This window comes from Psammomys obesus, unplaced genomic scaffold, assembly GCF_907164565.1.
Source record: "Psammomys obesus unplaced genomic scaffold, mPsaObe1.curated_primary_1811, whole genome shotgun sequence".
In the NCBI taxonomy this organism is placed as follows: domain Eukaryota; kingdom Metazoa; phylum Chordata; class Mammalia; order Rodentia; family Muridae; genus Psammomys; species Psammomys obesus.
In genome coordinates this window covers 20,794,681-20,808,611 of record NW_026596095.1, presented here as the reverse complement: position 1 = coordinate 20,808,611, position 13,931 = coordinate 20,794,681, and positions in this window count along the sequence as shown.

Here is a 13,931-nt window from a genome sequence, read left to right as displayed (position 1 = left end):
GTGTGTGTGTGTGTGTGTGTGTGTGTGTGTGTGTGTGTGTGTGTGTGAAATTGTGAAAGATTGAATAATTTTTTTTTAGATAAAATAGTTTATCTTGCCCCAAAGCACTGAAAAGTAGCAGGTGATCCAATGCCAACTCTAGGGGAGGAGGAGACATACAGCCCTAGCAAAGAGTAAGCTGATAGAGGATCAGCTGTAGAGGGCTTTTGGGGTTTCAGATGACATTTACCCAAAGACCATGGCAAAGGTCTTGTTTCTGTCCCAACTTATGTGTTGCCATTCTGTTTCTAACTCCATGCTACCTACTTGACAAGACAGGCATCCCACAAGTTTCAACTTGCTTACCTGCTCTAGAACCGGTTTAGTCAAGTTCATTCCAAAGTGCAAGTCATGGAAAAGTGTTTAGAGTAAAAGAAGAGCACCCACTTCCTTAAATCTAGTACTCAGTCTGTCTCTTCCTTTTTCATGAACATGCCTTCTGTTTGTACCATTTGTAGCATCTTTTGATAAATCACAGATATCCTTAGTGGTATATATTATCCTTGATTTGGAATTTGTCCATAGTTACTACATAGAGAAACGATTAAGAACCAAAATAATAGGCCTAGACATATTGCTCATGTTACATTACATGTTTAGTATGCACAAACCCCTAGGTTCAATTCTGAGCAGCCTCCCAAAATGGCCAGAATAACAACCAAATTGTAAATTTCTAAATTCTAAGGATAAGACATTATGTCCAAGGCCTTCTAAAGAAAGAATTTTGAGTGAGTTGCATAGTAAAATTGCTATTGTAAAATATTATTACAAATTGAAAGATTAAGTCACTCAAGAAGGGGAAAAAGAAAAAGTTAGGGAAAAAGTACAGAAGAACATAAGTAATTGCTCAGAAACAGGAAAAGGTCCACCTGCAGACTCTAAAGTGCAACTCTGCCTTTTCAATGTTAGTATATAAAATGCTATAGGAAATGCAGATGCCCTTGAAACCAACTCTTAGAACTTGTATGAGCTAGAGAAGCTTCTGGCAGCGGAAGGAAGCATGTCGCTTCCGATTCAGGAATCTGGCAAAGCAAATGTTAAGTAGTCTGAAATCACCGAGCATCCCATATTTTCATGGACTTGTCAAATGCTGAGCCCTTTAGGGTTTCTGGTGCATGACTGGATGCACCTATTCGTGCAAACATACAGAAGATGAAAAGAGCAGAAGACATAGCGATGATCACAGCAGTAGGGATAAGAGACGAAAGTCCTTTGATATACGTGGCCCAGGCCATGTGTGTTCTAATTATCTAACGAATATTAAGTGGTGTGCTAAGACAGGCTCATACCTGTGTGTATCTCCTCCTAACACCACACTCAGCAAGCCCCACTTCAATCAGCCACCATGGGGGCATTTGCACCATGGAAATCAACAAATCCCCCGAGTCAGGACCATTTGTGCAGATAGTCCTTTAGCCCTGGAGCATTACTAATGTTCAGTTAGACATTGTTGGTCCCCTAGTACATTATCCTGTGTAGCTTTATCAACAAGAAAGCTGTGCTTAATCAAGGAGAGAGAGAAAAAATGTTTAAAGCATACTATTACAAAAAGGGACCAAAACATTTTTCTTAAGGGAGGAGGGCAAGATAGCTCAGGAGTTATAGGCACTTGCCACTGAACCCTATGAGCTGAGTTCATCCCCAGAACCTATAGGGTAAAGGGAGAGAACCAAGTTCTTCAAGCTGTCCTCTGAACTCCACTCATGTGCTGTGGTATGTGAAACACACACACACACACACACACACACACACACACACTGTAATAAAGAAAATGTAATAAAAAATGTTTAAACTATAATACGAATTTTAAAGTAAAGGGCTATCTGGCTGGGTGAATGCGAATAGACAATGAGAATAGCAGATCTAGAATAACCTTGCGTACCCCCACCTTCCTGGAGCTTCTGAGAAAGCTGGCAAGCATTTCCCTTTTCTTGAGATGCTATCTCTATGACATTGACTGCTGTGTTTCATCTTGACCACTCTAAAAGAAAACCTAAGACTAGGTGACTTACAATAAGCAGAACTCATTGGCTCACAGTTCTATACTGGGAGGCTTAAGACGGAGGAAGCTTCATCTGACCATTGTAGAGGGTAGCCTGGGCCAGAGCACGCAAGGAAAACTACAAGCTGCTTCTGACATATTTCTAGAAGAAAAGAAACCTTATCAACATCTAGGCTCCAAAGCAGGAATTGAGTTTTTTAACTCAAAGGTTTGCTCCTATTGGAGAAAGAACTCCCATTGATTTAAATAACTCCCAGGTTTTGCTGGCAGAAATAAACATTAAAAAAAAAAAAAAAATGTGAAGGAGTAAAAGGGAAAGCGCAATGAGTGATGAGTTCTCTGCTGTCAGCAACAATTGCCAGGTCCCGAGCAGAGGAGCAGGAGGTGTGCAGCGTCCTTAGCCAGTGTCCTCATGGGAGGCTCAGGGGCCTCCCAGCTCCTCTACTGCACTTCCACGGGTGCCACGGCCCATTGTATCTCTCCAGGAATCTAAATTCGCATCTGCAGCCACCGTCTTGCAGAAAGAGACTTGCACTGTGTGCTTCACTGTGAACGTCCGGTGGTCCTGAACTAGGTTTAAGCGGGGGTGTTATTTAAAGGTTGATGGTCTTCTTGCAACATCACCGCAGCACTGAAACTGAAACCCCTTGCACAGAATCTCGCTTCACAGTCAAGGGGAACAAGCTTAGGTTCCGGTTTAGAGAAACTGTCTGGCGTTAGTGGTGTTCGATGCCTGCGGGTGCTTTTCTTCGATGTGCTATTGTATGTAAAATCGAGCATGAAATGATTAAACAGTAAAATGCTGTGCTAATTTGTAGTCGGGGCTGGATAAGAGTGTCCCATGGGAAGTATCATGGTCCTGTCCTATTGGAGAAGGGGGACAGAAGCTTCTCTTTTCACCTTTGGCTTCATGCCAAAAGTAGCTCTTTTGAAGGACAATCAGACCCCCACTGGGAAAACACAGTAGAGAGTGTGACCCTGGAACCAAAAGCATACACTCAGGGGTAACTCAACGTGACCACAGCAGAGACAGTTGGCTTTTGTCTGATGTTCTTTTTGTGGTATTGGGGATTGAACTCAGGGCCTCAAGCAAATGCTTCTTGTGTGAGAATCTTCCTCAGGAGACTGGAACAAACAACTATTTTGCCCCAGATAGGACACTAATAACCAGCCAAAGAAACTATGCCATCATGGTCCAGCTTGGCAAAACAGTGATTTTCTTAGGGTTACTTACAGGGGTAGGGATGTCTCAAATGCAAAACTAGTAGAAAGCTCACCCCAGTGCTACTGATGACTCAGAAAAGCCATATCCCTGAAGCTCTCTGCAGGACGCCCAGGCAGCTCTACAACTTCAGCATCTTTTTCCTGGAAGCTCAACCAGAGTCCCCCCTGCCACCCCCAGCATTTGTTCCCTGCTTTTATAACTTTGGGGAGGTGGGGTTTGTGCACCTTGTAAGCTTTGGCTTTCCCAAACTAGTGGAGTCTGTTTCCCTGAGTCTCATGAGTGTACCTCCTCCCCGCAAGAGGAGATGGTTCAATTCTGTGGCTATTGCTACTCAGCAGTGCTCTGCCATGAAGCCATAGACTAGCCCCTGCAGGGACAGCAGACTACCAGGAAGAAAGGATAATATTGGATGCAGGCTGGCAATCTCGTCGCTAGTTACAAATCTGCAGCGTCTCCTGAGCATGGCATAGACCTTCTTCTAGTTTTCAGTTGTCCCCTTTGGCAGCCAATGCTGCCAATGCTGCCCCAATCATCCCAGGGTATGTAGTCCCATGAAGTTGTGCATTCTATTGGTTCTAGTGAAGGGAGGAGAATTCATGAGGTGATACTTATAGCATGCTATGCAACATGGGATAGTAAAGACAGAGGGGAATATGAGAGGAAAAAAAAATGTCCTACTCTGTCAACCTATGAATGCAGAAGAGAAAATCCTACTCTACTATCTTATTTATTTACTTACTTATTATTTTTACTGAAAGTGACTCAAATCTTATTAGTACCCAAGTAATGGTAATGGCCATGCAAGAGGCAGGAATCTCAGTTCTGAATAGATTTTTTGTGTTAAGAGCAGTAGAGCAGTGTTCATCTGGTGTACTGGCTCATTTTATGTCAACTTGACACAGGCTAGGATCATCTGAGAGGAGGGAACCCCAATTGGGAAAATGCCTCCACAAAACTGGGCTGTTGGTAAGCCTGGAAAGCATTTTTTAAATTAGTTGTTGATGGGGAGGGCCCAGACCACTGAGGATAGGGCCATCCCTGGGCTGGTGGTCCTGGGTTCTGTAAGAAAGCAGAATAAACAAGCCAGCAGTAGCAAGCCAGTAAGTAAGTAGCACCGCTTCATGGCCTCTGCATCAGCTCCTGCAGCACGTCCCTGCCCTGTTCGAGTTCCTGTATTAACTTTCTTTGGTGATAGACTATGAATACGAAAGTGTAAGCCAAATAAATCCTTTCTTCTCCAACTTGCTTTTGATAATGGCATTTTATCATAGCAATAGTAACCCAAATTAAGAGACCTGGAGAGTGCTGGAGAGATGGCTCAGAGGTTAAGAGCACTGACTGCTCTTCCGAGATCCTGAGATCAACTCCCAGCAACCACGAGGTGCCCATCACAACCATCTGTAATGAGATCTGGTGCCCTCTTCCAGCATTTAGGCACACGTGCAGGCAGAATACTGTATAAATAATAAAGTAAATAAATCTGAGACAGAAAGACAATGAGAGAGAGACCTGGAATGATGGCGCAGCAGTTAAGAGCATTGGCTGCTCTTCCAGAGGACACAGGTTCAATTCTCTTCACCCAAATAGCAGCTCAGTCTGTAACTCCAGGATCCAAAACACTCACATAAACATACATATAAAACACCAATAAAAATAAATTATAAAAAGAAGAAGAAAAGAGAGACGGAGAGAGAGAGCCCTGGAAAGCATGTATCAACCTTCCTTGTCATCCTGAGGTTCAAACCTAACACAGATGACTCAAATGGCCACTCCAGGGATCTCAGTGTGTATCCAATTGGTGGGTATGAGCTAGATTGGCTTTGTGCCATTCTTGGCCCCACTTCCCCACCCATAACCACCTGCAATCACAACCAGTGAATCCTGTGAGGGGGAGCAAGGCAGGAACAACTGAGGGATGGAGACCACAGGTGGAGGTGAGCACACCAAAAACAGACTTCCCAGGAGGCAGCCTTTGGTAAGGCAGCTCATTTAATTGAGGGGAACAAAGGCTATTTAAACCTTTGGGGAATGGGTGGGCTTTCAGGGTGAGTGTCTATCATTGGCTGGGGCCAAGATGGAAAGGCAGTACTTGCATGAAGAGGAATTCCAGGTGCTTACTGGAAATGAACCTATAAGGAGAGAGGAACTTTAATCTGGCCACCAGGTTAAGCAAACACTGCTAAGGGTAGCAGAGGTCAGGGCGGGGCATAAGGCTACCTGCCCAGAACAGGAAGGGAATGATCCGAGTCCTACAGGTCTCAAGACAAGATGTTCTGGGTTTAGGCACACCTTGACCTCACTTTTGCTCCAGGCTATCTTCCCTTGTCACATGGCTCCGCAGCCCCAGGGCTTTCTATCTGTATTACATCAAACATTGTTGAAGTAATGCTTAATATAGATGGTTAAAGGACATGTAAGAGGTGGGGGAGATGGCTACATCAGTAAAATGGTTACCATGCACACCTGAAGACTTGAGTCTGAATTTGCTCCTCAGGATCTACATGTTAAAAAAAAAAAAAAAAGTGAAGCATGGTGCTGTGTACCTGTAATTCAGTGTTAGGGAGACCAAGGCATACAGATCTCTGGGCTCACTGCTCTTGAAGCCACCCAAGCCTACTTATCAGGCTCCAAGTTAGTGAGAGACTTCATCTCAAAAAGCAAAAAGGAGGATGAGGCCTAAGCAATGACAGCTGAGGTTGGTCTCTGTTCTGGACCCACATACACATACACATACGAAGGGCATACATATCTGTAAACAGGCAGACACACTAACATGCACAGACATATAAACAGCACAGGAAAAGTCACTGATAGAATGTTAAGTAGCATGGAAAGTTATACATCAGTTTCTGTAGCGTTTAGCTCTGCAGTTTCTGTAGTGTTTAGTTTTCAGGAGCTCTGGATGGCTCTTGACTTCAGGAAAGAGACCCAACTCCTCTGTGAGAAAAAAAAAAAAAAAAAGGATACTGAAGATTGTTAGGGAAACTAAAGATACCTATGTTCCAAAAATGGTTGTAAGAAAAAACATCCTGCAGCTTGAAGGACCCAATATAATTCGTGAGTATTTCCACATAGCTGTGTGTACACAGAGAACCCTTGACACTAGTGAAAACAATATAAAAATATAGCTTCTGCTGACAAAAAAGCCACACAGTACAGATTCACAGTTTCTACTCCAGTTTCCTGTACAGGGAAGGCACAAAGAAACATGTGAGTCATTGCTGTGTTTCGCTCAGTGATAGCATTCTTGATTAATTCATTCCAAATTAGCACAGGGGTGACTGTTTTATAATCACAAAACAATACCACAGGACTGTATGAAAGGTAAAATACTTCCTTGTGTGTTATTAAATCTCTCAATAGTTCCGTGAGAAAGTAAGTTAGCGGAGCAGAAATCATAACATTAAGAAGGAAGAAAGACAGGTGGTGATGGTGCACACCTTTAATCCCAGCACTCAGGAGGCAGAGACAGGTGGATCCCTGAGCTCAAAGCCAGCAGGACCTACAGAGAAACCCTGTCTAGAACCCCTTCCCTCACCAAAAATAAAATAAAGAAAGAGAAAGTATGCAAAGAGAGAGAACAGGGGAGGAAGGGAAGAGAGTGAATGTTGCCTTAAGCTACCAGCAACAAGGTGGCAGGTCTTTGGCCAGGCCATCCTGAACATGCCCAATCTAGCCTGTATGGGGTACCAGCAGAAATCCTAATACCTCCCAGCGTCTTGTAACCAGTATTTTAAGGGTTAAATCCACATTGTGGTTGAGACACTCTGATAGGAACAGCTTTGTGAGTGAGGAGACTAGCTCTAAATCTTCTCATAAGCTAGAATATGAAGCTGGGGCAGCTTCAGAAAAGTTAAAACGGCCCAGGAAAGCACAGAGGTAACGAGGAAGGCGGGGAGCTACAAGCACAGACTTCTCCAGAAAGCAAGAGTAGCTAAGTACTAAACTTTCATTAAAAGCAGGGTGTGTGAAGGAGTTCATTTTAGAACACCTCCCAACACCAGCCTTAAGAAGGGAAACCCCTCCCACCTCGTCCTCACTTCAACTCCCAAGATTCCCAGCATCAGCCATGAGTCACACAGCAATTGCCTATGATATGCATCTGCCCAGATTCCTTCTGCTTTCAGCAGGGAACTGCAGGCTCCTGCCTGCCTATAATGAAGGAGAAAATCCGTGCAACAATGTGTCCGGATGCCGGGAAGCTGGCAGCCAGCAAAAACACTGGTGCATTTGGCTAATTTTCTTTTCTAGGGCTATTTACTGTAAAGAAAATTGGCCTTTGCAGATTAAGAGAGGTTCAAGGCTGGCATCCCTTTCTTAAACTTGATCTCTTTGTTTCCATTTTAATGTGTCCCTAGAAGTTTCCTGTGTGTGCGTAAGCAAGCTTTGTGTTGATTTTAATCACGTTTTCCTTCTGTTTCCAGGCTTTAGACGTCCCCAGCCCTCAAGCACAGCCAGACCTTTAAAGTAATACCCCACGTTCAACCTAGTCTTGTTTTAAGAAAAGGAGCAGTGAGATAAAGAAGACTACATCGTGAAAGCAGCTGAGACTCCTGTGAATGGTCTAAAGAGCTAATTCCCAGAAAGAATTAGTCAACTGAACTAGCTGGTGCTAGAGAAGAAAGCCCTTGAGGTGACTAATTTGAAGACTTAGCACTTGAATCTCCACCCAGAAAAAAAATCAATTCTATTAATCCTCAATAACATACCTACTTTACCTCTGGGTGAATCACCCTATTTCTGCATCTTCCTGTTTGATTCATTAACTCACTGTGGCATCTGGTGTAGGAATACACACAGTCCACACCTGTAACTTAGTACTTAGTACTAAGGCTAAAGCTAGAGGGTCACTGGTTCCAAGCCAACCTGGGATACATTGAAGGGGCTTGCCATATACATACTCACACACATTCACTCACTCCGGGGGAGGGGAGGGACAGACAGACAGACAGAGAGACACTGAAATACATACACATGAAAGAGATACTCAAAGACACACACACAGAGGAGGGGAAGAAAGAGAGAAAGAAAAAAAATACACCTTGTCTGGCTTCTGTCCTTACAACCCTACTAAAACTTACAAAGATGTCAGCAACAGACCTGCAGTGCACTCTGCTTGCTTTTTATTTTATTTTATTTTTTTTCTGAATTTCTAACTTAAAGATACAGGTGACACTCGCTTGAGTATTTTCTCTTCTAGTCCATGCCACCATGCTCTCTGCATTTTATTAATATGTCTCAGAACTTCAGTCTTTAGTCTTCTCTAATTCCCTTCTCCTATCTTCTTGAAAGTCGAAGTCGGTCCTAATTCAGATCTGGGATGCCTCACTAAAGCTTAGCCTCCACCATAGCCTAGAGAAGTGAAGGTGGTCATGTTGGAACACCTGGCCATGTGACTAAGGACTGGGAAAGCTGATAGAAGTGAGAGAGAAATCATAACTGCATTTTCAGAGAACACTTGAAAACTGTTTTCACAATGTACCACTTCTACTAAAAGAAAAAAGAAAAGAACTTTTAGACAGGCATGGTGTCGCTTGTCCAAAATTCCACCACTCAGGAAGCCAAGACAAGGCACTGTCACAAGTTCAAGATCATCTTGGGCTGCACAGCAAGGTCCTGTCTCAAAAGCAAAAAGGAGTTTAATAGATATCTTATCCAGCATGTACAACACCCTGGGTTTGACCCCAAGCATCAAGTAAATGTGGCATAGTGGTACACAGACTGTAATTTAAGCACTCAGGAGGTAGAGGCAAGAGGAGCAGGGGCTTAAAGTTATTCTGTTACATCACAAGTTCAAGGCAGCCAAGGCTACATAAGACTCGGCCTTAAGATAAAACCCACAACAGAGCACTTGCCTAGAGAATACAGGGATCTGGATTCAATATCCAGTGCTCTTAAAATAATTAATTAAATAAGTAATAAAAAAATCAATGCGGTGGCATACCTTTAATCCCAGGACTTGGGGAGGTAGAGGCAGTCAGATCTCTTGTGAGTATGAAGTCCGCCTGTTCTACAAAGCGAGTTCCAGGACAGCCAAGGCTACACAGAGAAACCCTGTCTCAAAACAATCAAATAGACAAACGTTGTTTGAATTCTCCAGTTGGATGTGGCTCAGCTGGGGATCCGTGCCTAACATTGCTGACCTTCTCGGTTCAAGCCCCAGCATCCTGCAAAACCATGTGTAGTGATGTAGACAATGCTTTTATCTCAGCACTAGAGAGGGAAAAGCAGGAGGACCTGAGGTTCCAGGTGATCTGAAGCTACATGTGTTCAAGGCCAAGTCATGCTACCTCAAACCCTGTCTCAAAAACAAGTGTTTAATGAGAGAGTAGCCATTGTTTCTTTGAGAACTTCAGTGTTTCTCCAAAGGCCCAGATAGACAGAAAAAAAAAAAAATTGATACTATAGTGAAACTAGTTTTCACTAACACCACTGTGTTAGTGGTGATAATAAATTTCACAAAGGGAGAAACCGGGTTGCAACAGTTACTAGTCAACACAAGGCGAAAGTGATTACTACAGAGACTTCAAATCTCCAACAGTCACCAGGACACCTTCCTATGGAATTCTTAGAGGAAACATAGTCACCAACTACAGAAACAGTCGATGCTAAAAAGCAGAAGGCAGATGCCGGCCTCCACAGTTAAAACTACAATCTTCCACCAGCTATAAGATCCAAGACAGTGTCAACTAAGGAAGAGGAGAACAACCCCTTCTAAAGGGGCAGATGCTATACACACTGTTGCACTAAGGCTTCCCCAAATTCATTATGGAAAAGAACTATGGCCACTTGCCAGAGTAAATTGCTGGAGAAGGAGGGAACTCCTTTTGCAGACCGGTTTGATATACAAAGGCTAAAGTGACAGATTTAGACACATGAACTGCCCTCAGGCCCTTCAGTACAGCTATGAAAGGTCACATGAATGAATCCTGGCCAAAGACTGCTTTGAATGAACGCATAGACTAAACTGCTATTTCCTCTGTCCTTGTGTGTAGGACTGGAACAGCCATACTTTACAGCTAGCAGGTCTTATTGCATGAAAGATCAGGTGAGACTTTGAAAGCCAGACTTTGAGCTCACAACTATAATGCCAGCACTTGGCAGGCTCAGGCAGAAAGATGGCAGTTCAAGGCCAGCATGGGCTATATAGTAAGATCCTTTCTCAAAAGCACAAAGATTAGCCAGGCATGGTGACACACCCCTGGAATCTCAGCACTCGGAGGTGAAGGCAGGAGGGTCACAAAAATTAAGAGGCCAGCCTGGGCTACAAAGCACAAACTACTCTTAATAATTAACAACTATATAAGTAAATATTTAAAATTCGGTTCTGGCTTTAATTTTCATGTAGGAATGTATTACATATTAAGCATATCTCTCCCTCTGTGCCTGGTTCTCCCCTGCTCTAACTTTTCTCCCCCACTCCTATTTGTCTCCTTTGTTCTGCCAGAATCTTGCATGACCTTATGCAAGTGAATATAATCCAGAAACCACACATGAGAGACTGCCATGATGCTTGTCTTTCTACAGCCGCCTTAACTTGTTCGCTGTGACGGTCTCGGCTGCATCCATTTCCCGATAAATGGCCTAACTTGTCATTCCTTCTGGCGAGCAAAATTTCCATGCATGTGTCCCTTGTTGTCCTTGCTCGTTTTTTCTGCTGTTGGACGTCTAGGTTGGTTCTGTAACTTTGTTCTTGTGCAGAGTGCTGTAGTAAATACGGGTGTGCAAGGCTCTCTTTAGTATGTCAGCTAGAGTCCCTCAGATACGTACACAGGAGAGGTACAGCTGGCTCATCTCATAGAGCTGCTTCTAGTCTTTTGAGGACTTACATCATGATTTCTGTAAAGGCTAAATTAGCTTAAGTTCCTACTGACAGTGTACTCGGGCCCCTTAATATTCCTCCGTGTTAGTGTTTATTTGTATGTTTTACTTTCTTAACTCTTTAAATGTGTGTGTTGTTCTTGTTGTTTTGTACATGTGAGTGTAGGTGTCTGCAGAGACCAGTGGCATAGGATTGCCCTGGAGCTGGGGTTACAAATGGTTGTATCCCATGAGATTGCTGAAAACTAAATTCAGGTCCTCTGCAACAGCAGCGAATTTTATTTATTTGTTTGTTTGTTTCAATTTATTCATTTTGTATCCCAGTTGTAGCCTCCCCCTTCAATGCCTCCATGTCCTACCCTCTTTCCTCCCTCTTCTTCCCCTATGCCCTTCCCCTAGTCCACTGATAAGGAAAGTCCTCCTCCCCGTCCATCTGACTCTGCCCTATCAGGTCTCATCAGGACTGCTGCATCCTCTTCCTCTGTGGCCTGGCAAGGCTGCCTTCCCTAGGGAAGATGATCAAAGAGCCGACCACTGAGTCCATGTTAGAGACAGTACATGTTCCCCTTACTAGGGAACACACTTGGAGACTGAGCTGCCGTGGGATGCATCTGAGCAGTATAGGCATCAGAAGTGAGAGAAGACAGGGAACAGGGCAGGAATCTACCACAAGGGGCCCTCTGAAAAAATCTACCTCGGAGATGCTGAGAATCATAGCAAAACTTTTGGGCAGAGTGCAAGGAATCTTATGGAAGATGGGAAAGATAGAAAGACCTGGAGGGGACAGAAGCTCCACAAGGAGACCAACAGAGCCAAAAAATCTGGGCCCAGGGGAGGCCTGCAGAGACTGATGCTCCAACCAAGGACCATGCATAGAACATGGAAATGCTTTTGTTGAGCCATCTCTCCAGCCCTGTTTGTTTGTTTGTTTGTTTGTTTGTTTGTTTTAGACCAGGTCTCACTATGTATCATCCCCTGGCTGGCCTAGAACCCTCAGAGATCCAGCTCAGGTTTTCACTATGTATCTCTGGCTGGGCTAGAATTCTCAGAGATCCAACTGCTTCTGCCTCTTGAGTGCTAGGATTAGACACATACCACCTTGCTCAGTTTGCCTTGTTTTCTTATAGACTGACTTTTCAACTGGAGTAAGAAGGAATATCAACGAAGAGGTTGTTGCTTTGTTTGGTTTGGTTTTTTGAGTCAATGTCTCACTATGTAGCCTTGACTAGCCTCTACTTACCAACTGCTGTGACTAAAGACATGCACCACCACCACACCAGACCTCAAAGTAGTTGTGGCAGTGCTGAAACTGACCGTGTCTTTCATATGCTTATTGATCATTTGTATTTCACTTTGCAGACTTTGCATGAATCCTCTGTTAGTTGTACAGCTGGCAAACATTTTCTCCCATTCTGTAAGTGTTTCCTTTGATGTATAGAAACTTTTAATTTCATGAGGTCCTGTTGTGACTTGTTGGCCCTATTTTCTGAGCAACTGAGGTCCTATTCAGAAAGTCGATGCTTATACCTTTACCTTGGAGTGCTTGCCCTACTCTTTTCTTTTAATTTTTAAGTGATTACAGTTTATTCACTTTGTATCCCAGCTGTAGCCCTTCCCCATCCCCTCCTAATTCCACCCTCCCTCTTTTTCTCCTATGCCCCTACCCCAGTCCAGTGATAGGGGAGGTCCTTCTCCCTTTCCCTCTGACCCTAGTCTATCAAGCCTCATCAGGACTGGCTTCATTGTCTTTCTCTGTGGACTGGTAAGGCTGCTCCCACCTCAGGTGAAGGTGATCAAAGAGCTAGCCCATGAGTTCATATCAGAGACAGTCCCTGTTCCTATTACTAGGGAACCCTCTTGGTCACTGAGCTGCCATGAGCTACATCTGTACAGGGGTTCTAGGTTATCTTCACGCATTGTCCTTGTTTGGAGTGTCAGTCTCAGAAAAGACCCCTGTGCCCAGATTTTTTGGTTCTGTTGCACTCTTTGTGGAGTTCCTGTCCCCTCCAGGTCTTTCCATCTCCCCACTCTTTCGTAAGATTCCCTGTACTCTGTCCAAAGTTTGGCTATAAGTCTTTGCATATATTTTGATACCCTACTGGGTAGAGTCTTTCAGAGGCCCTTTGTGGTAGGCTCCTGTCCTGTTCCCTGTTTTCTCCCTCTTCTGATGTCCATACAGTTTGTATTTCTGAATGAAGATTGAACATCTTCCCCAGGGTCCTCTTTCTTGATTAGCTTCCTTAGGTGTACAGATTTTAGTACGTTTATCCTATATTTTGTGTCTAATATCCACTTATAATTGAGTATATACCATGTGTGTCTTTTTGCTTCTGGAATACCTCACTTAGGATGCTCTTTTCTAGATCCCACCAGTTGCCTGCAAATTTCATGATTTCCTTGTTTTTAATTGCTGAGTAGTATTCCATTGTGTAAATGTACAATTTCTCTCTCCAGATCCCTTACTTGTCCTACTCTTTTCCTAAGAGTTTCAGAGTTGTCTGTTCTCATTTCAAAGTGCTTGTTTTGTTTTGAGCTGAATTTATTTAACATAACGAAAGAGAAAAATCGAGTTTCCTTTTTCTACATGTAGAAAATCAAATTTCTCAGCTGATCTTGTTAAAGAGGCTATCTTTCTCCAATAAGCATAGTTGGTGTTTGTCCAAAACTGGGTGGCTGTATTAGCTGTGTAGACTTGTATCCAGATCTTCCACTTTGCTCACGAAACACACTGGTATGAAACACATCTGTTTCGTACCAGTACCATTCTGTTTTTATTACTATGGCTCTGCAATATAATTTGAAACCAGGTATGGTGATGTTTGTAACATAATTTTTTTTTTTTTT